The sequence below is a fragment of the Neoarius graeffei genome, chromosome 5, assembly GCF_027579695.1.
Source record: "Neoarius graeffei isolate fNeoGra1 chromosome 5, fNeoGra1.pri, whole genome shotgun sequence".
NCBI classification, from domain to species: Eukaryota; Metazoa; Chordata; class Actinopteri; order Siluriformes; family Ariidae; genus Neoarius; species Neoarius graeffei.
In genome coordinates this window covers 45,017,915-45,041,132 of record NC_083573.1, presented here as the reverse complement: position 1 = coordinate 45,041,132, position 23,218 = coordinate 45,017,915, and the positions used below count along the sequence as shown (strand labels likewise).

General features: G+C 45.8%; 1 long non-coding RNA gene across 1 annotated transcript; it reads left to right on the top strand.

Moving 5' to 3' along the window:
- Nucleotides 1-1,388: 1,388 nt before the first annotated feature.
- LOC132886002 (uncharacterized) lies at nucleotides 1,389-2,600 on the top strand. Its single transcript, XR_009654655.1, has 3 exons — nucleotides 1,389-1,460; nucleotides 1,580-1,699; nucleotides 2,530-2,600. It is a non-coding gene; the product is annotated as an uncharacterized LOC132886002 (long non-coding RNA).
- Nucleotides 2,601-23,218: the final 20,618 nt, after the last annotated feature.

Below are 23,218 nucleotides of genomic sequence, written 5' to 3'. Positions count from 1 at the left end.
CTCTGAGGTACCTAAGGACAAAAAACTAATTCGGCTCCCCAACTCGGCTCCCACCGAAGAGCCGGCTCCCGTCGTTCATTTCAAAGAGCCGGCTCTTTGAACCGGATTGTTCGCGACCGACACATCACTACATTGTTTACTGCTAGCAAAGTTAGCGACAACATGTCTGACTATGACGGTGAAATGTGTGCGGAGATTCAGCCACATCTTTGTTGCTACAGCCTGGATAGTCGCAAGTGCGCACCATTTTCACAAATATATTGTTGTATAGGTTATAGAAGGTGATAAATTTGTCGCTGTTCTTGCTCTCAAATTAGCTTGTTAGCGCCGCTGATCTGAACTCCTAATCACTGCCAAACAACGGGAAAGGTGTTGATTCCTGTGCAGATGTCAACATGACAGTGCGCAGTTATACTGAGGGAGAAAAAATAGTGCCAAGCGATTTCGAGGTCTGACTTTTTATTTGGCAATGGTTTTGCGATGCAAATATATCACTCTTTTGAACACATACTGTTTTGAGACGAAAAACGTTTTACTTTCGTGACCCCAACAAACTTGCCGGACTACTTTCGTCTGGACCAAAACTGGACAAGAACTGGACTCACAGGATGCTGTCAGGAGTAAGTCAGTGTGTTTGCACGACACTATTGATGGGGATGCCATACAGATTCATGTCAAAAATCCCGAACTATCCCTTTAAGTTCCATGTAAAACTCCTCAAATGTATTGGACTTAATTGGAGTATTGGATTTTATTATAATTTTAGTAATATAATGGGATTTTGCAGCAGATAGTCTTGCCACCTCATTGGTCCTGGGACCCCTGTTTGACCCTCAGTTGGTGTTACTGTCTGTGTGGAGTTTTGCATATTCTCTCCCAGATAGCAAATGATGTTATTTCAATGTTGATATTTGGTCAAGATGGTTGATTTACAGTTATAGTTGAACACTGATGGTGGATCAACCATTAATCAACCACTGATAAAATAAAAAGTTGAAAAAATGTGTTCAAATCAATGTAATGGTTGAAGGAAACATTTGATCAATGTTGAATATATGTTGATTTTGTTCTCATCATACACTGCACCACTGGACGGGAGCCTGGGGTGCACTCTGGGCGAGACCATTTTGTGGGAGGGGGGTTTCCTATATTTCATTGAATTTCATTTATTTTATTTAGAATTTTAATAGAGCACAAGGAACTATGAAGAATAGATTATTATTTATGGTTATGTGCAAATCTTGTGTGTGCAACATGTAAGGAAAAAACGAACAGAAAAACAAACATCTCCGTTTTCTACCGTACCGGCCGCTATTTGGAATGGTCCAAATAACCGTCTCTCAGAAGAACTTTTAGAAGAGCTCGAGCTCCATTGACGACGAGACTTGCGACCATAGACTGTCTGTGCTTGCGACTGAAGAAATTTGCTTCAACAACACTGGCCAGTTCTCCTCTTTGTGGTAAGTGTGGTTAAAAATAGTGGTTAAGTGTATAGGCTTCGTAGTAGTGAAATGGTAGCTATAAAAGGACAGCCCTCTGTGACAATTAACCTGACCTGTATTATCGTGATTTTCATAAGGTGAGGCGGGTCTGCTATGCTAGAAATGGCTAGGCTTACCCAGCAGGCCTTCAGCGAATTGGTGAAAAATTGGCTTCGGTACGCCCCTTGGCGTGTCGGGGGAAAGAAAAGGAACTAGATGTAATGGCCCTTTTCCACTACCCTTTTTCAGCTCACTTCAGCTCGCTTCAGCTCACTTCAGCCCGACATGGCTCGCGTTTCGACTATCTAAGAACAGCACGACTCAGCTCGCTTCAGCCCTGTTCAGCCCCCAAAACTCGCACGGTTTTGGAGTGGGGCTGAAGTGAGCCAAACCGAGCTGAGTGAGGCTAGGGGTGTGAGGAGACACTCCCCTGTGCACTGATTGGTGAGGAGGAGTGTCCTCACATGCCCACACATGCCCTGCGAGCACGCTGGGATCTGTAAACACCGTAAACCCGGAAGAAGGAGAATTATGAATTACGAGAATTATGAAGCCTTATGCGCCTCGCCTCATCTATACGCTCTTGCCAGTATCTGTTGGCGTTGTCGGTGACAACAAGCCACAGCACCAAGACCAGCAACACTAACGACACCATGTCCTCCATGTTTATTGTTTACTCTCCGGGTTGTGAGACTACCGCTTAAAAGATCACTGATGTCACTGTTTGCGCCGCATAACGACATCACCTGATGTCCACCCACTTTCGCTAACTCCACCCAATGTGTCCACCCACTTCCAGCCAGCACGGTTCAGCGCGGTTGTAGTCGAAATGCAACTCCAATAGCCCCGCTCAGCTCGACTCAGCCCAACTCAGCACGGCATGGCTCAGCCCGACTCAGCCACATTGGTAGTGGAAAAGCGGCATAAGTGAACTTGATATTCCTAAATTGCTGTTTTGTAAAAGTAAGAGGTGATTTGTAGTATTTGCTGTCTGCAAAACGTTCTATCATGAGCACTGACATAAATGTTGCCTCTGCTTCTCCCACAGCCTCCACTTCAGGATTGAAGTCTTTTTTTTTTCTGTTGTTACTGACACAATAAAACAACAATAACAAACAATCCCTCTTCTGTTATTTCATTCAGTAATTGACAAATATGTATGTATGAATGTATGTGGTTGTATGCAGTGTTTGATCTGTCTGTGTAGGCTGATAGACACCCATGAAGTAACTCTGAATGAATAATAAAAGTAATTATACTCTATTAGCATACAGTATGTGCCTTTTAGATAATGGTCAAACAGATATCGATTCAGTGTCATGACATGTTGATTTCCATTTAGATGATGGCTGAATCACCATTGATTCAGTATATTATTTCAACATGAAATCAATGGAAATTTAAATGTAAGTTTCTATTTAGATGGTTGAATCACTATTGATTCAATGCTGATAGGGTTGAAAATTCAACGTTGATTCAACCCAAATTCAAGGGGACACTTTCAATATCATTTCAACATTATTTCAATGTTTTCTGCCAAATGCTATTTCAATGTTGATTCAACTGATTTTTGCTATCTGGGCTCTGTGTCCCTGTGGGATTCTTTCAGGTTCTCTGGTTTCCTCCCATCTCCCAAAAACATCCATGGAGGTAGATAAGCTACAGAAAATTGCCCTTATTCTCATTCAGGGTATATTCCTGCCTCATACCCAGTATTCCTGAGATAGGCTCTGGATTCACCATGAGCCTGACCAGGATAAAGTGCTTACTGAAAATGAATGAATAATTAGGTTTTGACTGACAGATAAATAAATCTCATCTCATCTCATCTCATTATCTCTAGCCGTTTTATCCTGTTCTACAGGGTCGCAGGCAAGCTGGAGCCTATCCCAGCTGACTACGGGCGAAAGGCGGGGTACACCCTGGATAAGTCACCAGGTCATCACAGGGCTGACACATAGACACAGACAACCATTCACACTCACATTCACACCTATGGTCAATTTAGAGTCACCAGTTAACCTAACCTGCATGTCTTTGGACTGTGGGGGAAACCGGAGCACCCGGAGGAAACCCACGCGGACACGGGGAGAACATGCAAACTCCGCACAGAAAGGCCCTTGTCAGCCATGGGGCTTGAACCCGGACCTTCTTGCTGTGAGGCGACAGCGCTAACCACTACACCACCGTGCCGCCCAGATAAATAAATAAATAAATAAATAAATAAATAGAAGATTGGTTAATGATCAATATAAAAGAAAATGGTTATAAACTTAACCAACTTGTCTTCTAATTAGGAATCTAGTTTTTTCTTGACATTAGTATGATCACTGGTGTTCATAATATGATCATTGGGAAATATGACTATATGGTATCGATACTGCAATAAATTATGGCATGATACACTTCATAACACTGACTAACTCTTTTGTTGTTCACAGTAACAGTTCACTTTAAATAGTTTCTTACAGTTCATTACATTTCTAACTTTTCTTGTTCTTTTTTTTTTAACCTAGAATTATATGAATATGAAAAGCTCTGCTGCAGTGTTTTAGCAAGTCTGTTAGGAAACCTGGCTAAATACATTTATACATATCATGTCTCTTGAGAATATTAGTGTAGCAGCGGGGGCGTGGTCAAGCGCCGGTCTGTGACAGGAGGGCGGAGTCAGGGAAGGTAAGTGGCAGAATCACTACACCTGAGAGCAATTAACCTGTGTTTGTGTGTCTTCCCAGTGACCGCGCCCTATATCAGGAGGGAGAGCGAGAGCGGAGGGAGCTCATCCCTAAACCAGACGCCGGTTGTGTGTGTGTGTCTGTGTTAGTAACTGCATACTGTTAGACTGAAAAGTGTGGCAATAAAGCCAAGTTGTGAACCTGATCTCTGTCCTGCCGTCCTCTGTGCTCCACCCACACATAGGGAACATACTACAGTGGTGCCGAAACCTGGGAGTGGAGCACCAACCCAGCAGCCCCATGCAATCCTCCCCGTTCGCCGGCCTGGTCCACGCCCTCGCCACGGCTCAGCAAAGCCAGCACCAGGCGCTCGTCACACTCCGAAAGGAACAAGAGCAGAGCTTCGAAGCCCTGGTGCTGGCCCAGCAGGAAGATCGCAAGGCGTTCCGGCATCTCCTCGCGTCGGCGGGGTCCACCAGCGCTCCGGCCGCAGGCCCGTCTCCCCTCACTGTCACCAAGATGGGCCCGTAGGACGACCCCGAGGCGTTCCTCACGTTGTTTGAACAGGCCGCCGAAGCCTCGGGGTGGCCGATGGGACAGCACGCGACGCGCCTCCTCCCCCTGCTAACGGGAGAGGCACAGCTGGCCGCGCTACAGCTCCCCGCCGACCACCGGCTGGCCTACGCAGACCTCCGCCGGGCCGTCCTCCAGCGCGTGGGGTGCACACCGGACCAACAGCGCCAGCGCTTCCGCGCGCTGCGATTGGAGGAAGTCGGCCGGCCGTTCGCGTTTGGCCAGCAGCTCCGGGACGCCTGCTGGCGGTGGTTGAGGGCCAACGATCGTGACGCCGAGGGAATCATCGACCAGGTGGTACTGGAACAGTTCATCGCCCGCTTACCAGCAGGAATTGCGGAGTGGGTCCAGTGCCACCGCCCGGCGTCACTGGATCAGGCAGTCGAGCTGGTGGAGGATCATCTGGCAGCTGTCCCGGCGGCAGGACAGCAGATGGCATCTTCTCTTCTCTTCTCTCCTCTTCTCTCTCTCTCTCTCTCTCTCTCCCCCTCCTCCTGTGTCCCGTCCTCGCCCCATTCCCCCACCACGGAGGCGGGGGCCGGCACCACCCCAGCCGGCCTGCCGCACCCGCAGTGCCCTCCCGTTTCTCCCTTCTGTGTCTGTCTCTCCCCCACCTCAGGTGAGTGAGCCCCAGAACACCGGTGCAGAGGGAAAGCCCGGGCCGGTTTGCTGGCGCTGCGGGGAGCCAGGCCACCTTCAACAGCAGTGCACAGCAATGGAAGTGGGCACGGTGGTTCGGATCCCTGACGCACCAGAGGCCGCCCTCGATTGGGCTGGAGCGTATCGCATACCGGTGAGTATCCAAGGGGCTACATATCAGGCATTGGTGGATTCTGGTTGTACTCAGACCTCAATTCGCAAAAGCCTGGTTCAAAATGAGGCATTGGGGGGAGCACAAGGGGTGAAGGTGTTGTGTGTGCACGGGGATGTTCACTGCTACCCTTTGGTGTCGGTCCACATTATTTTCAGAGGGGAAAAATTTATAGTGAAGGCGGCGGTTAATCCTCGCCTTACCCACTCTTTAATTTTGGGGACTGATTGGCCGGGATTTCGGGGTTTAATGACGCGCCTAGTAGAGACTGGGTCCTGCCATTTGACAGGGGGAGGTCCTGGTGTCGCTTTGGCGGGAGCAGCTGTCACAGAGCCGTCTACGTCATCTCCGTGTCAGAGTGAGGAGCCGCCGGCTCCTCCTCTCTCTATTGGGGAATCCCTCGCGGATTTCCCATTAGAGCAGTCGCGAGACGAAACTCTGTGGCATGCGTTTGACCATGTGAGAGTAATCGATGGTCAAATGCTCCAGCCGAACACCACCCCGCCCTTCCCCTACTCCGCGATTATGAAGGATAGATTATACCGAGTGACGCAGGACACTCAAACTAAAGAGTGAGTCACGCAGCTTTTAATTCCGAAGAGCCGCCGGGAATTGGTATTCCAGGCGGCTCACTTTAATCCCATGGCTGGACACTTGGGGCAGGATAAAACACTAGCCCGAATAATGGCCCGATTCTATTGGCCGGGGATTCGCGGCGATGTCCGTAGGTGGTGTACGGCATGCCGCGAATGCCAGTTAGTAAATCCAGCGGCCATTCCAAAAGTGCCTTTGCGCCCTCTACCGTTAATCGAGACCCCGTTTGAGAGAATTGGGATGGATCTCGTCAGGCCATTAGATCGGTCAGCACGAGGGTACCGCTTTATATTAGTTCTGGTGGACTATGCAACGCGATACCCGGACGCAGTGCCTCTGCGCAATATCTCAGCACGCAGTATTGCAGAGACACTCTTCCGCGTCATCTCCCGAGTTGGAATCCCGAAAGAGATTCTGACTGATCAAGGCACTTCGTTTATGTCACGAACACTGCGCGAACTGTATGGGTTACTGGGGATTAAGCCGATCCACACCAGCGTGTATCACCCACAAACGGACGGTTTAGTGGAACGGTTCAACCGCACCCTCAAAAATATTATTAAGAAATTCATAAGTGAGGACGCACATAATTGGGATAAGTGGCTCGAACCCTTGCTGTTCTCAGTGCGAGAGGTCCCCCAAGCCTCCACGGGGTTCTCCCCGTTCTAATTATTATATGGGCGTAAGCCGCACGGCATCCTGGACGTGCTGCGGGAAAATTGGGAGGAGGGACCTTCACAAAGTAAGAACGAAATTCAGTACGTTATGGACTTGCGCGCAAAACTCCACACGCTCACCCACCTAACTCAGGAGAATTTGCAGCAGGCCCAGGAACGGCAAGCCCGCCTGTACAACAAGGGTACGCGCCTTAGAGAATTCACACCGGGAGATAAGGTACTCGTACTGTTGCCCACGTCGAGCTCCAAATTGATCGCCAAGTGGCAAGGACCCTTTGAGGTCACATGGCGAGTCAGGGACGTCGACTATGAGGTGAGGCGGACGGACAGGGGTGGGGCGCTACAGATTTACCACCTCAATCTGCTTAAACTCTGGAACGAGGAGGTCCCTGTGGCGTTGGTGTCGGTGGTTCCGGAGAAGGTGGAGCTGGGGCCGGAGGTTCAAAAAGGGACATTGGCATCACGTACCTCTCCGGTCCCCTGTGGAGACCACCTCTCCCTGACCCAACTCACAGAGGTCGCCCAGTTGCAGACCGAGTTTTCAGATGTGTTCTCACCCCTGCCCGGTCGCACTAACCTCATAGAGCACCACATAGAGACGCCCCCGGGGGTGGTAGTGCGTAGCCGCCCTTACAGGCTACCCAAACACAAAAAAAAGGTGGTTCGGGAAGAACTTCAGACCATGCTTGAAATTGGCATCATCGAGGAGTCCCACAGTGACTGGAGCAGCCCGGTGGTCTTGGTACCCAAGGCCGACGGGTCGGTCCGGTTCTGTGTGGACTATAGAAAAGTCAACGCGGTGTCTAAATTCGACGCGTACCCAATGCCTCGTATTGATGAGTTGCTCGATCGACTCGGCACTGCTCGCTTTTATTCGACGCTGGATTTGACGAAGGGATATTGGCAGATCCCCTTGACTCCACTATCCCGAGAAAAAACGGCCTTTTCCACACCGTTTGGTTTACACCAATTCGTCACCCTTCCGTTTGGGCTGTTTGGGCCGCCCGCTACGTTTCAGCGGCTGATGGACAGAGTCCTCCGCCCTCACGCCACTTATGCGGCCGCGTATTTAGATGACATCATCATCTATAGTAATGACTGGCAGCGGCACCTCGAACATCTGAGGGCCGTCCTTAGGTCACTGAGGCGAGCGGGGCTCACAGCCAACCCAAAGAAGTGTGCAATTGGGCAGGTGGAAGTACGGTATCTGGGCTTCCACTTGGGCAACGGGCAGGTGCGTCCTCAAATTAATAAGACAGCAGCAATTGCGGCCTGCCCGAGGCCCAAGACCAAAAAGGGGGTGAGACAGTTCCTGGGGCTGGCTGGCTATTATCGTAGGTTTATACCTAATTATTTGGACATCACCAGCCCGCTGACTGATCTCACTAAAAAGGGGGCACCAGATCCGGTCCAGTGGACGGAGCAATGCCAGCAGGCTTTCTCAGAGGTAAAGGCTGCACTGTGTGGGGGGCCACTTCTACACTCCCCTGACTTTTCTCTCCCCTTTATGTTGCAGACCGATGCGTCGGACAGAGGGCTGGGGGCTGTTTTGTCCCAGGAGGTGGAGGGGGAGGACCGCCCTGTCCTGTATATCAGCAGGAAGCTGTCGGTGCGTGAGGGGCGCTACAGCACCATAGAGAGAGTGTTTGGTCATCAAGTGGGCAGTTCTCGCCCTCCGGTACTACCTGCTGGGGCGCCCTTTCACCCTCTGTTCGGACCACGCGCCCCTCCAGTGGCTCCACCGCATGAAAGATGCCAACGCGCGGATCACCCGTTGGTATCTGGCACTCCAACCCTTTAATTTCAAGGTGGTCCACAGGCCGGGGGCGCGGATGGTCGTGGCGGACTTCCTCTCCCATCAAGGGGGGGGGGGAGTCGGCTGCAGGCCGGACGGCCGCCCAGCCTGAGTCGGGTGGTGGGGGTATGTGGCAGCGGGGGCGTGGTCAAGCACCGGTCTGTGACAGGAGGGCGGAGTCAGGTAAGGTAAGTGGCAGAATCACTACACCTGAGAGCAATTAACCTGTGTTTGTGTGTCTTCCCAGTGACCGCGCCCTATATCAGGAGGGAGAGCGAGAGCGGAGGGAGCTCATCCCTAAACCAGACTCCGGTTGTGTGTGTGTGTCTGTGTTAGTAACTGCATACTGTTAGACTGAAAAGTGTGGCAATAAAGCCAAGTTGTGAACCTGATCTCTGTCCTGCCGTCCTCTGTGCTCCACCCACACATAGGGAACATACTACAATTAGCATTATATTATACAATCTTATTTTTGCTATATTTGCATTCAGTGCGAAAAAAATCTAAGATGATTCGACATTCCTTAAATTTCACAACAAATCATTGCTGTAGGTTTTTTCTTAACTACTTATGACAATCATGATGAGTAAATACCCTTAACAGACTAAACCTCATTAAAGCTTCTGAAGGAGCAACTGTGCATGCATGTGTTTGGGTGATTGAGTGAGACAGAGAGAGAGAGAGGTGTAATGCCCATTTAATTCCCACCATGTACACTATTTATTAAATTAAAATTGAGGTGGGGGTGGTGGTAGTGGGGGGTTTCTGTCAGATTTGACATCCATGCCTTTGGGCCAGACAGCATGTGTAAAATTGGTCAACAAGAGATTTGAAGTGGTGGCTAAAGGGGGGGGGGGGTATTGGAGGGTCAGCCATGAGTCCCTGTTCCCCTTCTCTCACTGGGGTCAGCTGTCCCAGAGCGGCTGCTGTAAAGACTGGCGCAGAGAGACTGGGGCACACTACATCACCTCCAGCTGGGAGCCTTATTACTCTCACCCCTCCTTCACCTGGCCCGACCATTCATAACATCAGCACCTTATTAAATATACATGAGGTGGAGGGCAAGAGGGAGGGGGATTGGCTGGTGGGGTTAGGAAGGGGGGCTGCAAAGGGGGCTGAAAGTGCAGGTGGCTGTCAGGACTGTAATTGGTCGCTGCTTGCCTTCACAGCGTAAAATTGTTTTCATTATGTGCACACACACACACACACACACACACACACACACACACACACACACACACACACACACACAAGAGACCCCCAGTGAAAGCTTCCCTACTTCCCTGAAGACCTGAAAAGAGGAGTGTGTGAGACAGAAAAGGAGAGGAGATAGATACACACATATACAGAGAGAGAGAGAGGGAGAGAGAGAGAGGTGCTCCCGAGAACAGTATTCAACTTAAACAAGTTTTTAGCAAAGCGGGGGGGGGGGGCAGGCAAGAAAAACAGAAGTGCAGTGAACAGTCAAAGTAGCAGGAAGAAAGTTCATCATTAACTAACTGTGCATGGATAATAGCGGACAACACAATTCGTGCTAAAAGAGAGAAAGAGAGGAAGGGAGCGCGAGAGGAAAACTGAGTGAGATTAATTTAAACATCTTGCTGAGCAGGAGGAGGGAGATTTTGTGGCTTTAGCCACCCTTGTGCCCCTTGAGAACCTCTCTGGTCACAGAGGGAGCAAAGAGGGAGTGTGGAGAGAGAAAGAGAGAAAGCTCGAGGGAGAATGAAGGAGTAGTTTCCACCTGACTGGAGTTCCCATGGTTTTCCATGCAGGAGCGTAAGCTGGTTTCGGCAATAAACTCAGCTCATTGTCATTCCCAGAAAGGCCAGTCAGGTCCCCCCATTTGGATTCAAGGGTGTCTCTTTCTCTGCTCCCTACACTGAACTAATCACCACAGTACTTTGTTTAATTGCAGCCAAAGGGAGAGCTATGTTCAAGAAGTCATCATGATCCCACCCACCCCTTCAAGCCCCTTAGCTTCTCTCTCTCTCTCTCTCTCTCTCTCTCTCTCTCTCTCATATTTTAATGAATTGCACAACTATGCAGGACAACAAACAGGGTAGTTAAATGAATGCTGCTCTGGTTGAGAGGGCGGGAATAGATAAGCGCTGGAGGTGTCCGTGGTTGTGTGTTTGGATGCTTCTACTGGTTGCTGGTGCATAAACAGGACTGGTGAGATTGCAGCACTTCCAACTGTGCTGAGCTGGATATGTACTATATGGAACTGAAAGCATGACCCTGAGCAGATAAATAAGTATCTTCTGACAACCCTGCTGAGATATAACAACACCAGCTTTACTGAATCCCTAAATGACTTTAATAATTACAAATTCAACCCTGCTCTTTTTAAACCAGAGTTTCAGAAAAAGAAGGTGCAGGGCTATGTGTGGGATGATTTAGGGGTCATTTGTTTAGCGGTTAGTATGTGTGTGTGAGTGTGTGTGGGACAGTGCAGGATTTATGGACTAACACCCCACCACACACACACACACACACACCAACACCCTCACACTCACAATCCCAGCCTATGATAGACAAACCCGTCCCCTCTTTTCTTATTCATTGAATCAGCCCACAAGCCTCAATTCCCTCTTCAACTTTTTGTTCCCTTTCAGAGGTAGGAAGATTCTTAAAGGAAGTGAATAATCTTGAACAAGAGCAAATAAAAACAGCTGAGCATCTTTAGAGGAAATATAAAGGAATTAAAAGCATGGATATTCATTTAATGGGCTCTTCAACAGACTGTAAGAAACACAAACCTAACAAAAGTGAAGTTATAGCAGGAATATATTACCACATGTACACAAATTAGTGAGAATTATTTTTGATATCATTACAAAATATGCAACATACATTTTACTATGGAAACACCCCCCTCCAAAAGTCAGTGTTAGGGCCTCTGCATGCTCTTGCGACAAGGCTTTCGCAGATAGCTTTTCGCAGACAGTTGAAATTTATCGTTGAGCGGGGAGTAATAGGCGTGCGCGATGTTATTCACCGCCACAATGCAAGGGGGCGCGAAGTCGCGAAATCGCTAGGAGTAGTTGGTAGGTGTGGTTAGTGGAGTGTTTATCCTCCGGTTACTTATAATGACTAGAACTGGAGTCGTATAGATGTACGTACTTCCTCACTTCCTCGATCAACCGCTCTTCATGCTGCTCCATCTTCGCTCGTGTTTTTAAAAATGGCGGTAGTGAAAACAAACCAAACCGGGAAAGTAGGGAAGCGGAAGTGCGTGTACAGTGGATGTAGAGTGGACCAATCAGAGCCCTCTTGTCTGCGACGCTGTCTGCGAGGCTTCTGCGATGGTCACAATTTTTGGGAGGTGCGCGCAGAGCATCTGCGAAGGGGGGGGCTACGCAGACGCCATCTGCGACGCCATCTGTGAGGACTGCGTTGTCAGCATAAATTGGCCTTTAATATGTAAACAAGTGATGTCACTGGATGCTCTTTATTTCTTTTTTTAGCATATATATATATATAGGGCGGCACGGTGGTGTAGTGGTTAGCGCTGTCGCCTCACAGCAAGAAGGTCAGGGTTCGAGCCCCGTGGCCGGCGAGGGCCTTTCTGTGCGGAGTTTGCATGTTCTCCCCGTGTCCGCGTGGGTTTCCTCCGGGTGCTCCGGTTTCCCCCACAGTCCAAAGACATGCAGGTTAGGTTAACTGGTGACTCTAGGTGTGAATGGTTGTCTGTGTCTATGTGTCAGCCCTGTGATGACCTGGCGACTTGTCCAGGGTATACCCCGCCTTTCGCCCGTAGTCAGCTGGGATAGGCTCCAGCTTGCCTGCGACCCTGTAGAACAGGATAAAGTGGCTAGAGATGATATATATATATATGTGTGTGTGTGTGTTTGTGTGCATTTCAAAAAATTTGAATATCTTAAAGTTAATTTTTTTCATAATTTAATTCAAAAAGGTAAAATCTCATATTTCATATTCATTACACAAAGTGAAATATTTCAAGCCTTTTTCTGTTTTAATTTTGATGATTATGGCTGATAGCTTATGAAAATCAGAAATCCAGTGTCTCAAAATATTAGAATATTTCATTTCAAGTTTGAATAAAACAGTATAAATACCATGTATCTCTTGATCTGATTCAGTACACGCAACAACAATCATGGGGAAGACTGCTGACTTGGCAGTTGTCCAGAAGACAATCATCGACACCCTCCACAAGGACGGTAAGCCACAGAAGGTCATTGCTGAAAAGGCTGGCTGGAAAAGGTGCGCAAGCAACAGTGATGACCACAGCCTTGAAAGGATTGTCAAGAAAAGTTGATTCACAAGCTTCACAAGGAGTGGACTGAGGCTGATGTCAGAGCATCAAGAGCCACCACACACAGATGTCTTCAGGAAAGGGGCTACAGCTGTCACATTCCTAATACCAAGCCACTCCTGAGCCAGAGATGTCAGAAGTGTCTTACCTGGGCTAAGGAGAGAAAGAACTGGACTGTTGCTAAGTGGTCCAAAGTCTTCTCAGATGAAAGTAAATTTTGCATTTCATTTGGAAATCAAGGTCCTAGAGTCTGGAGATAGAATGGAGAGGCACATAATCCAAGGTGTTTGAAGTCCAGTGTGAAGTTTCCGCAGTTTGCGATGATTTAGGGTGCCATATCATCTGCTGGTGTTGGTCCACTGTGTTTTATCAAGTCCAAAGTCAACACAGCCATATACCAGGAGATTTTAGAGAACTTCATGCTTTCATCTGCTGACAAGCTTTATGGAGATACTGATTTCCTTTTCCAGCAGGACTTAGCCCCTTTCCTGAGGATGTCTGTGTGTAGTGGCTTATAGAGAATCTACGGGGTATTGTCAAGAGGAAGATGAGAAATACCCAACCCAAAAATACAGATGAGCTGAAGGCTGCTATCAAAGCAACCTAGGCTTCAGTAAAACCTTAGCAGTGCCACAGGCTGATTGCCTCCATGCCACGCCACACTGATGCAGTAATTCATGTTAAGGAGCCCCAATCAAGTATTGAGTATATAAATGAACCATACTTTTCAGATGTTGGACATTTATGTATTGTATATCCTTTTTTGATTGATCGCAGGAAATATTCTAATAATTTGAGTGTGGCAGCAGGGGTGTGGCCAAGCATCGGTTTGTGAATGGAGGGTGGGGCCAGGGAAGGTGAGTGGCAAAGTCAGTACACCTGTTCTCGATTAATGTTATATGTGTGTGTTTTGCAGTGATCACAGAGGGTAGAAAAGGAGAGAGAGAGTAAAGAGAGAGGAGCTCTTCCGATCAGAGCACATCTGAATGTTGTGTACGTGTGTGTCAAGTCAAAGCTGAAAAGCGAAAGTTAAACCAAACACAAAATAAAGTCTATGTTAACCTCATTCCCCATCTGCTGCACTTCAGTACTCCACCCACGTCAGGGATGTACTACATTGAGATACTGAATTTCTGATTTTCATGAGCTATGAACCATAATCATCAAAATTAAAACAAAAAAGGCTTGAAATATTTCACTTTACATGTAATTAATCTATATAATAAGCAGCAAAGTTTGTTTGTTTGTCTTGAGCTAATGTTGCCATTTCTCGACGGGTTTTCACCAAATTTGGCAAGTAGGTCCAGGGATGACCCGGAATTTTGCAGATATAAACAAAATTCATGTACGGGCCCCAGGGGGTCCCCAGTGGGCCCCTGGGTGGTGGATGTTTGGATTTTTGTTTGTCTTGGGTTAACATCACCATTTCTTGACGGATCTTCACCAAATTTGACATGGAAGTCTGGGGGCAACCCAGAATTTTGCAAAACCCAAGCAACGCCCAGGTAACCTGCTAGTATAGAATATATTAAAGTTTACCTTTTTGAATTAAATTACAAAGGAATGAACTTTTTACCAATATTCAAAATTTTTTTACATAAACTTAGGTATCAGAAATAGACATGCGTCTCTGAGGGTCAGCTGTATGTTTTTGAGCAGTGCACTGGCCATTGAGGAAATGGTTAAGTGTTCTAATAATATTCATAATATGTGATGCAGGAATTCTCAGTGTCAAAACTGAGCAAAGAAAGTGGAAATCAGGATCTTTGGCAGTTCCTCAGAAGAAGAACCCACCTCATAATCAACTGAGCAAGACCTTTACAGGGTTGTTCAGATTCACTGACTAAAAGACTTTTCATGTGACCTGGGACACTTACTTAACCCCACATCATGTTTGCTGCCCCACACTTTTGAGGTCCCATCTGGACTTTATCATATAGTGCTTAGGTGAAAAGATCTGATTTATCAGATCACTGTTCAGATCTGTTGGTCTTTATGACATTTCTGATAAAATGAATGCATTCATTGCAGTCTATGTTATAACAAGTATGTTAGGAAAACATCATCTTTCATTTCAGTTTATGGTTGAACTTAGTCACCATTACAGCAGATAGGGAAAATATTTGGGAATTCAAAGCCATTCTGGCAGTGCACCCTTGGGGATATCCTCAAGGAAAGTATGTGGGAATTGTTAGAGTTCTAATCTCGACATATGAATCATTTCCTTGAATTTTTGAGAGTCTCAAAAACAAGGGATTAATGTAATACAATTGCTATTCATGAAGCTCTCTCTCTCTCTGAAGAACAGGGGGATTTAGCATTGTGTGGCCAATTGCACTGTCCCTCCCTCTCTCTCCTCTTGACTTCTGGGAGGGCAGAGCAGAAGCAGAAACTGGCCAATGAGGGCACTCCATGGCTCGTGAAACGCTGAATTTTAGCCCCATAACTCTCCCTCCCTTGTTGTCTGAAAGACTGTTTAAATGGTTTTGGTTTATTATTGCCCACCGAGGGCCACAGGGATCTTCTGTGAGGCCTGTAGATGGGAGTGGGTGGATTGGGGGGGGGTGAGCAGGACCTGGCTTTTTTTGGCCAGACAGCTGTTCGGGACTTGACTGACTTTTCATATGGATATGTATGGTAATGGCAGGCAATAGAGTGGGCATGAAGAGCAGGCAGCGTTTGGGTCCTCGCTCTGTCGGCCGTGCCTGCAAAGGCCGCACAAAAGGAGCAGTAAAAGGGGGCAGCACCGGTGAAGCTCCCACTTTTTGTGGGCCTGAATTAGTTGCGCAAAAGCAGTGAAAGTGATCTTTAGCAGTGCAAAAGGGGAAGACTGCCCATGGGAGCTGGCAAGCTCATTAGCACAAACCGTGTAAGCACCGACAGATAATCAGCTGGGGCAGATTCGACCATCATGCTCATGAAGCCTGTCACAACAGTAACACCCCCTCCTTTCCTTTTAGAAATGATACAGACTCATCCCAATGCCTTTTATAATGGCTTTTGTCCTTTTCTTTATCTGACTATATGAATTGTTTTTTTTTCTTCCATTGGTTCTACCACATGTCATACTATAAGCGAGCTTGTGTTACCACAACCATGTTGTGTCATAAGCCTGGTTGATTTGTCTGACATACTACAGAAAGGTTTTATTAAAAATAACAATAAATGAATGCTTGAGTCCTGTAATAAATGAAAATACAGTATATATACTTGGGGGTGTTGAGTGGCAAAGGCTGAGTCGCACACATGTTCAGACCCAGCAGGATCTTGTGTCTGCACGGAATGTAATGGCTGCCTAACTACCCAAAGAGTAAATGGACTGGAAAATGCCATTTTTATGTTCATGTTAATTGAAAGGGACTAATTGTTAATATATTCACAAGGCAAAAATGCCACAACAAAAGAGAAGCTAGAGTAATTTAGACATAATTCATGCTCATTCATTCAATCCTCAGTAAGAGAACCATAATCTGTTCATTAAAAAGGTGGAGAAATATAGGTTTTACTTTTATAAGTATCAAAAAGTTATCATTTGCATGTGCAATTTTTTGTAGCTCATGGACATTAATTGGATAGTAATTTACTTATATAGTAAATGCTTCTAACCCAACATAAATTACTGTTGTGTGAAAAAAGAAGAAACATTCAGCATGGCATTTTGTGATTTGGTCATGTGTTACAGACTTTTAACAGAATAAAATGAAAATCACTTTTTTAAAAAACAGCTTTTAATACATTTACTATAATCCAATTTCCAAATTTGCCTAAAAAGGAATTACGAGATACGGACACTGGGGGGTGAATCCGTAACAAACAATTGCCATCCATTTTCTTAAAAAAAAAAGGAAGAAAGAAAAAAAATTGTCAAGCAGCTAAGCAGGCCTATTCTCTGCGGTAGTCCCTTCCTTCACGGGCAACTATAGAAATTAGCCCTTGCCTTCTCTGTGCTCTCACACTTGGCTACACACACTTGCTTGGACAGAGGAGAAAAAAAAAACTCTTTTCTTTCTGTCAGCATTCCTGGCCAACAATGGCTAGATTAGGCAACGAGAGGGCCCCCTTCGGTGGGGGTTTGGGGGGTGTTGGTTGGTGTATTGAGTGGGCCAATGGCCTCAGCTAGAACAGCTGGTGGGGGTTAATGGTGACTGAACCCCACGGTCGGGACCCTTTCTCTATTGTGTGGGCCACTCATGGGAAGGGAAGGGGACCAATGACAGGTTCTGGGGTGTGAGGGACCCTCTGTGGAGCATGCGGGGGTTGCAGTGAGGAGTGGTGTGTGTCTCTGCACGTGTGTGTGGGGGGGGGGTGGGGGTGTGTGTTGTTCTTACTAGATGATAGAAAGTAAACTGATGCCCAAAAGCTGATCTCCCAGAGATATTAGTGTGAGTTTATTCAATATGAAAGAGGAGAGGAGAGGTAATACAAACAGAATGATACATATTCTGGGGTGGCTGGGAACAACCCCAGAGAAACAAGGATGGAGCATCCTTTAAAAATTAAAAATGGGAGAAGGCATGCAAGGTAGTGAGCCTTGATCTCTCTCTATCTATTTATTTATCTCTATCTCTCTCTAACTATCATTTACCAAACAGGTCGCCTTACTAGTGTGCTTGATGAGACTTTAAATTGCTTTCACTGCATGTCCCGGTGTGCTTCATCACTATACAGATATTCCCACTAATCGATCAAACCACTTTACTACATCTAGAACTCATATTGGAGCCAATCACTTGACTCCCTGATCACTTGGAGAGCAAGCACCACTATTTTTCACTGTCTGTATGGAAATTCACATAGTACACTGCGTTCAGGAGATGGAGGAGAGAGTCCAGGACACCAAACCTGTAGTTAAATCTCTTTTTATCTAAACGCAGCTTTGCTGTGTTTGTGTCCCTGCTTGGGTAATGATGCTGTGTGTGTGTGTGTGTGTGTGTGTGTGTGTGTGTGTGTGTGAGAGAGAGAGAGAGAGAGAGAGAGAGAGAGAGAGACTAGGCAGCTCTATGATCAGAGCTGAAGCTCAGATTCAAAGAGCTGTGTTATAGCCTAATTGTTGCATACATTACTAGATTGAGCTGAGAGACACGGGAGGATCACAGGCACTGTGATGTTAACCACAACACACCTGATTGTGTATGTATGTGTGTGAAGTATTTGTTGACTGAACATTGAGTTTTATTCTGTGCAGACCCTGATACATAAATCCCTCTCTCTCTCTCTCTCTCTCTCTCTCTCTCTCTCTCTCTCTCTTTCTCTCTCTCTCTGTCTCTGCTCGCTCGCTCTCATTAGAATCCTGATTATGATAGTGCACCACTGTAACATTTAATAGGGGATGACACCTGATTCGTCCTGCAACAAATCCTCCCTAACCATGCAAATTGAGAGTTTGGGAGAAAGTGTGTGTGTGTGTGTGTGTGTGTGTGTGTGTGTGTGTGTGTGTGTGTGTGTGTGTGTGTGTGTGTGTGTGAGAGAGCGTGTTTGATATAGTGTGTCAGACTCGGAAATGAAAGATTAGTGTGGAGATGAGACGATAGTGACGTGTGGCCTCTGCACTCTGTACCATGATTACAAGAAGGCTAACAAAATCCCTTGTGTCTCTGATCAGCAGCAGGGCCATCTGAAATTAATAGCATTTAGCATTTGGCCTCTGGGAGTGTTAACTTTAAGTGTAAATTAAAGGTGTAGCACAATAACACTGCCTGTATATGTGTCTGTATCTGTATGGCACCCCAAATATTCATATGTGTCTATATTTGGATTTTAACCTGCAGTGGGTGTGGGGATTTTTGTGGGATTTAATATATTGCCGGGTTTCAGTCACGTGACTTTTCTGAGCGGATTTACTGGAAGTGAAATAGCTGGCGGTCTAAACGGCTGCTGTGGTGCAAACAACTAGCGATAACTTATCAGAGTACGCTCGTAATCTAGAAGCCACTGCTCACTTTAGATATATTCAGAAGATTGCTATGTGCAATGGAATCGACCTCTACAGTCTGGGAAAGAAGGATTTGTCATACGATCTCGAAAACTATCCTTCAGTCGAATTCCCCGATATCTCAAACTATCTGGTGTTGCAGATGTCCGTCTACACCGCAAAACAGATGAAAGCGTGGAAGAGTATGTTTTTTTTTTATGTGGCTGGGTAAAGGACCTCGGTATCAAGTTGCTGCTGAATGAATCCTGTATTGTTTTTGCCCGTGTAAGTATGTTTTTTTTTAAGCTTTTCATTCACGTCTTTACAACGAAGCACTGCAAGTTGAAGTGTAAACAGACAACAGTTCGCTTGATTCTCACTTGTATTGGCTCTTATCTCTCAGGTAAATCATTCACAAAGATCATCAGAAACCCCTTTAAAGACCTGGATCTTGGTTAAACAAGATGGAAAAATGATCACGGCGCATTGTACCGTAACCGTATGGCTGGGTAAGAATTTTGTTGCAACCTTCATGCATATGGACTTTGTAAGGAGTGAGGAGTAAACAAAGAAACAGCTGGGGACTTTAGTGCTTCATGACTAAAAAATGTACCGTAAAATAACAACACATAGCAAGAAAAGTACTTGGAAAATACTAAGGACATAGCTGAAAGGGAAATACAAACCTTTCACGAAGCGATCACTGCAAACTCGAGCATGCTTCGACTCGCCTCCCTTCGATTTCAGCGAGAGGTTCAAAAGCCACCTTTCTCTACGTCTTTTTGTGAAACCCTGAGTTCGTTCACCCTTTTTTTATTAGTTCACGGGAAACCCTGAAAAAACTTTTATCAGTTTCACGGTTTGATCGATTTGAACAAGCTAAAACAACACAAGTGTAAAGCATTTTTCATGCCAGCAATTCACCTTCTCCGTACAAACGCTTTGTCAACTGAGCTTTGGTAGACCACCAGCTAAAGTTGTGAATAACTAAATGAGGCAGATATGACATCATGTGAAACCCAGCAATACTCTACCACTCTGCCCCTGGAAACAGACAAGTTTATAATTGGTCTTAACTAGAGATGTGTATGGGACTGTAGAAAACTAAATCCTACTTGTGCAAATACAATATTACGTTTGTTTGTACCTGCCCGTGATCTTTTTTTATTACAAATCTAGTTGGATTTATTCCTCAAAATGTAAAACTAGGAGCCTAATTTAAAGCATTGTAACCCTGATCAGGCAGTTACTAAGGATGAATGAATGAACTTTGTACATGGTTCATGCAGTGATTCACATTCATGTTAATCAACGTGGTCCCATGAGCTTCCTATAGTAAAGTTAATACCTTCAGCTAGCAGAACTAATCTCAAACAGACTCCCTGTGAACATTTCTGTCACGATTTCGAAACAAAAAACAAACAACAACAACAAACTGTGCACCTCTTATTTGTACCTGTTTAGAACACATTATCTATTCATTGAGAATAATGCATTTGCATCCCGAATGTAAATATTTCATCTCTGCTTTTTGGTCTGTTTCACTTCTGTCCCCTTCCTGAAATTTATAGATGCCATGCCACTGATGTCAGCTTTTTGATTGCTTGATGTTTCAGCTCCCTAAACAGGAAATGAAGTCACTATATTGATTTTCCTTGTAACACCCATTTCCTCAACATATTCACTGTATTGGCTCTTCTGATCTACTGTCTCTCCCCAGTCCAGCAGGCAGAGGAAGTTGTCCCTTCACATACTGACATGCAAGTACGCACACAGTAAGACTCAGGCTGTATGTCGTCTTAACCCCCCCCCCCCCACACACACACACACACACACCATCCCCTGACAGCAAACATTTCATTTCCTCATGCTGTCAGTGGAAGCTTTGTCCTGTGCTTGTTGGCAGGGCCCTAATCTGAAACACAAACTCACTCACTTAGATTAGCCACTTCATCTTCCCCCTGATCGCATTCGGCTGATTGTTCTCTCCACATGGCCTCCAGATCCCATCGAGTGATGCTGTCTGTCTTGTATACCCTGCCACCTCGGTCAGCCCGGCAACCATTTGCCCCCGCCCTGTGTGTTTATTTAACTTGTTGCCTTTTATTAAGGACTTTTAAGAGATCCTCTAGTGTGGAAGTAGCATCTGATTCAACCCTGACACACAGCTATCTCTTCATATTACCATTTATCGCTGCTCCTATGGACCTCTCAGCTCCATTCGCTTCCTCTGAGCTTCTGCCGGAAAGCATACCTGCTCACACCTCGGCAAAACAGTGGTGTAGTGGTTAGCACGGTCGCCTCACAGCAAGAAGGTTCCGGGTTCAAACCCAGCGGCCGGCGAGAGCCTTTCTGTGTGGAGTTTGCATGTTCTCCCTGTGTCTGTATGGGTTTCCTCCGGGTGCTCCAGTTTCCCCCACAATCCAAAGACATGCAGTTAGGTTGACGTGGAGCGGCCTTGGGCTGAGGTGCCCTCGAGCAAAGTACCTGACCCCTGACTGCTCCCCGGGCGCTCTGGTGTGGCTGCCCACTGCTCTGAGTGTGTGTGTATGTTCACTGCTTCAGATGGGTTAAATGCAGAGGATGAATTTCACTGTGCTTGAAGTGTGCATGTGACGAATAAAGGTTTCTTCTTCTTCTTAAAAAACCAAACTGACAGCAGAACAAAGTTTTATGACTGCGATCACTCAGTGAACACAGTCAACACGGAGATCACTAGTGAAGTTCTGCTAGTTTTTTCCTGGTTCTTTTATGAGTCATTCTTCAATGACTCCCTTCTGAAGAATTGACTACCTGTTTTAACAAGTCCTCTCCTCCCTGCAACACCTGTACACAGCTGTAGCTGTCATTGTTTTGCTCATAAACAAGGAGAGACCAAAGAAATCTCGTACTGATTCACTCTTCCTTCTTGGTGCCAACCCTGGTGCTGTGTTTCCTGTCACAGCTTAAAAATGCTGAATGCGTGATGCAGCTGATGTGAGTTTTCAGGTGTTAATTGTAGCAGTCACTACAAATTTGCTCAGAGTAACCACAAATATGTGTAAACTGCACTTTAGGTACACACTGTCAGCTTGCTGATGTTACAGCGACATTTGAGGAATTTGAAAATTTACAACTCATTTTCTTAGAGTGTACTTTTCCCCTCTTAAACAGGACTGTGAATGACATTTGATTCCCTGATTGGATTTTTAAACACACACACACACACACACACACACACACACACACACACACACACATTTTAACAATGTGTTGCAAAGAATTGGAATATTTATATGGTAACATACACCATCTAGAGACTGTCAGGTGACTGTTACAGTATCAACCAGTCTATTAACATTTTCTGAACAACATGTTGAGAGTTTATGGTTGTTGATGGTTAGCAGATAATCTACACTCACGAACCACGTTACGAGGGGCTTGTTCTTGATTCTAAGATTCCTGTTCTTGGCTGGCGGGAGTGGAACCGAATGTCGTCTTCTGCTGTTGCATGCTGAGATGCTTTTCTGCTCACCACAGTTGTAAAGAGTTACTATATCCTTCCTGGCAGCTCAAACCAATCTGGCTGTTTTCCTCTGACTTGTCTTATTAACAAGACGTTTCCACCCACAGAACTGTTGCTCATTCAATGTTTTTTGTTTTTCACACCATTCTGTGTAAACTCTAGAGACTGTTGTGTGTGAAAACCCCAGGAGATCAGCAGTTTCTGAAATACTCAAACCAGTCCATCTGGCTCAAACCAACACCCATGACACAGTGAAAGTCACACTTTGAGATCACAATTTTTCCCATTCTGATGTTTGAAGTGAACATTAACTGAAGCTCTTGATTTGTATCTGCATGATTTTATGCATTGTGCTGCTGTCAAGGGATCGGCTGATTAGAGAACTGCACAAAACAGCAGGTGGATGGGTGTTCCTAATAAAGTAGATGGTGAGTGTACATACACTTGATAGAATTATTGACTTTTTTCTAACATTTGATTGCGATAGTCCAGGCTATAGTTGTTGATGTTTAGTAGATAATCCATAGAGTATAAACTTATCCCTTTTACTCTCACTTTATATGGATGGTTCAGGTCATAGTTATTGATGCTTAACATTTCATGTATAACACACTTTGTTATGTATGAAATTAAACATGACAGGGCATGGGGCATGGTGTTATAGGAAAATAATCAGTGTTAAGGCGCTGTGAGACAGTGTTACCACCCCAAAATGGTTTATTATCCTACAAGAATATGTCCCAAAGTGTTTTATTCTACTTATGACACAGTACTTTGTCAACAATTACAATATTGTTAATTTATTGCTGTAGTATATGTAAGCATTTATGGTTATAGTAATGTTGAGGAAAGTCTGCGAGACAAGTTAGTTCTTGTTATCACGTCGATTATATCAGTCACCAATCAGTCATTTCCTC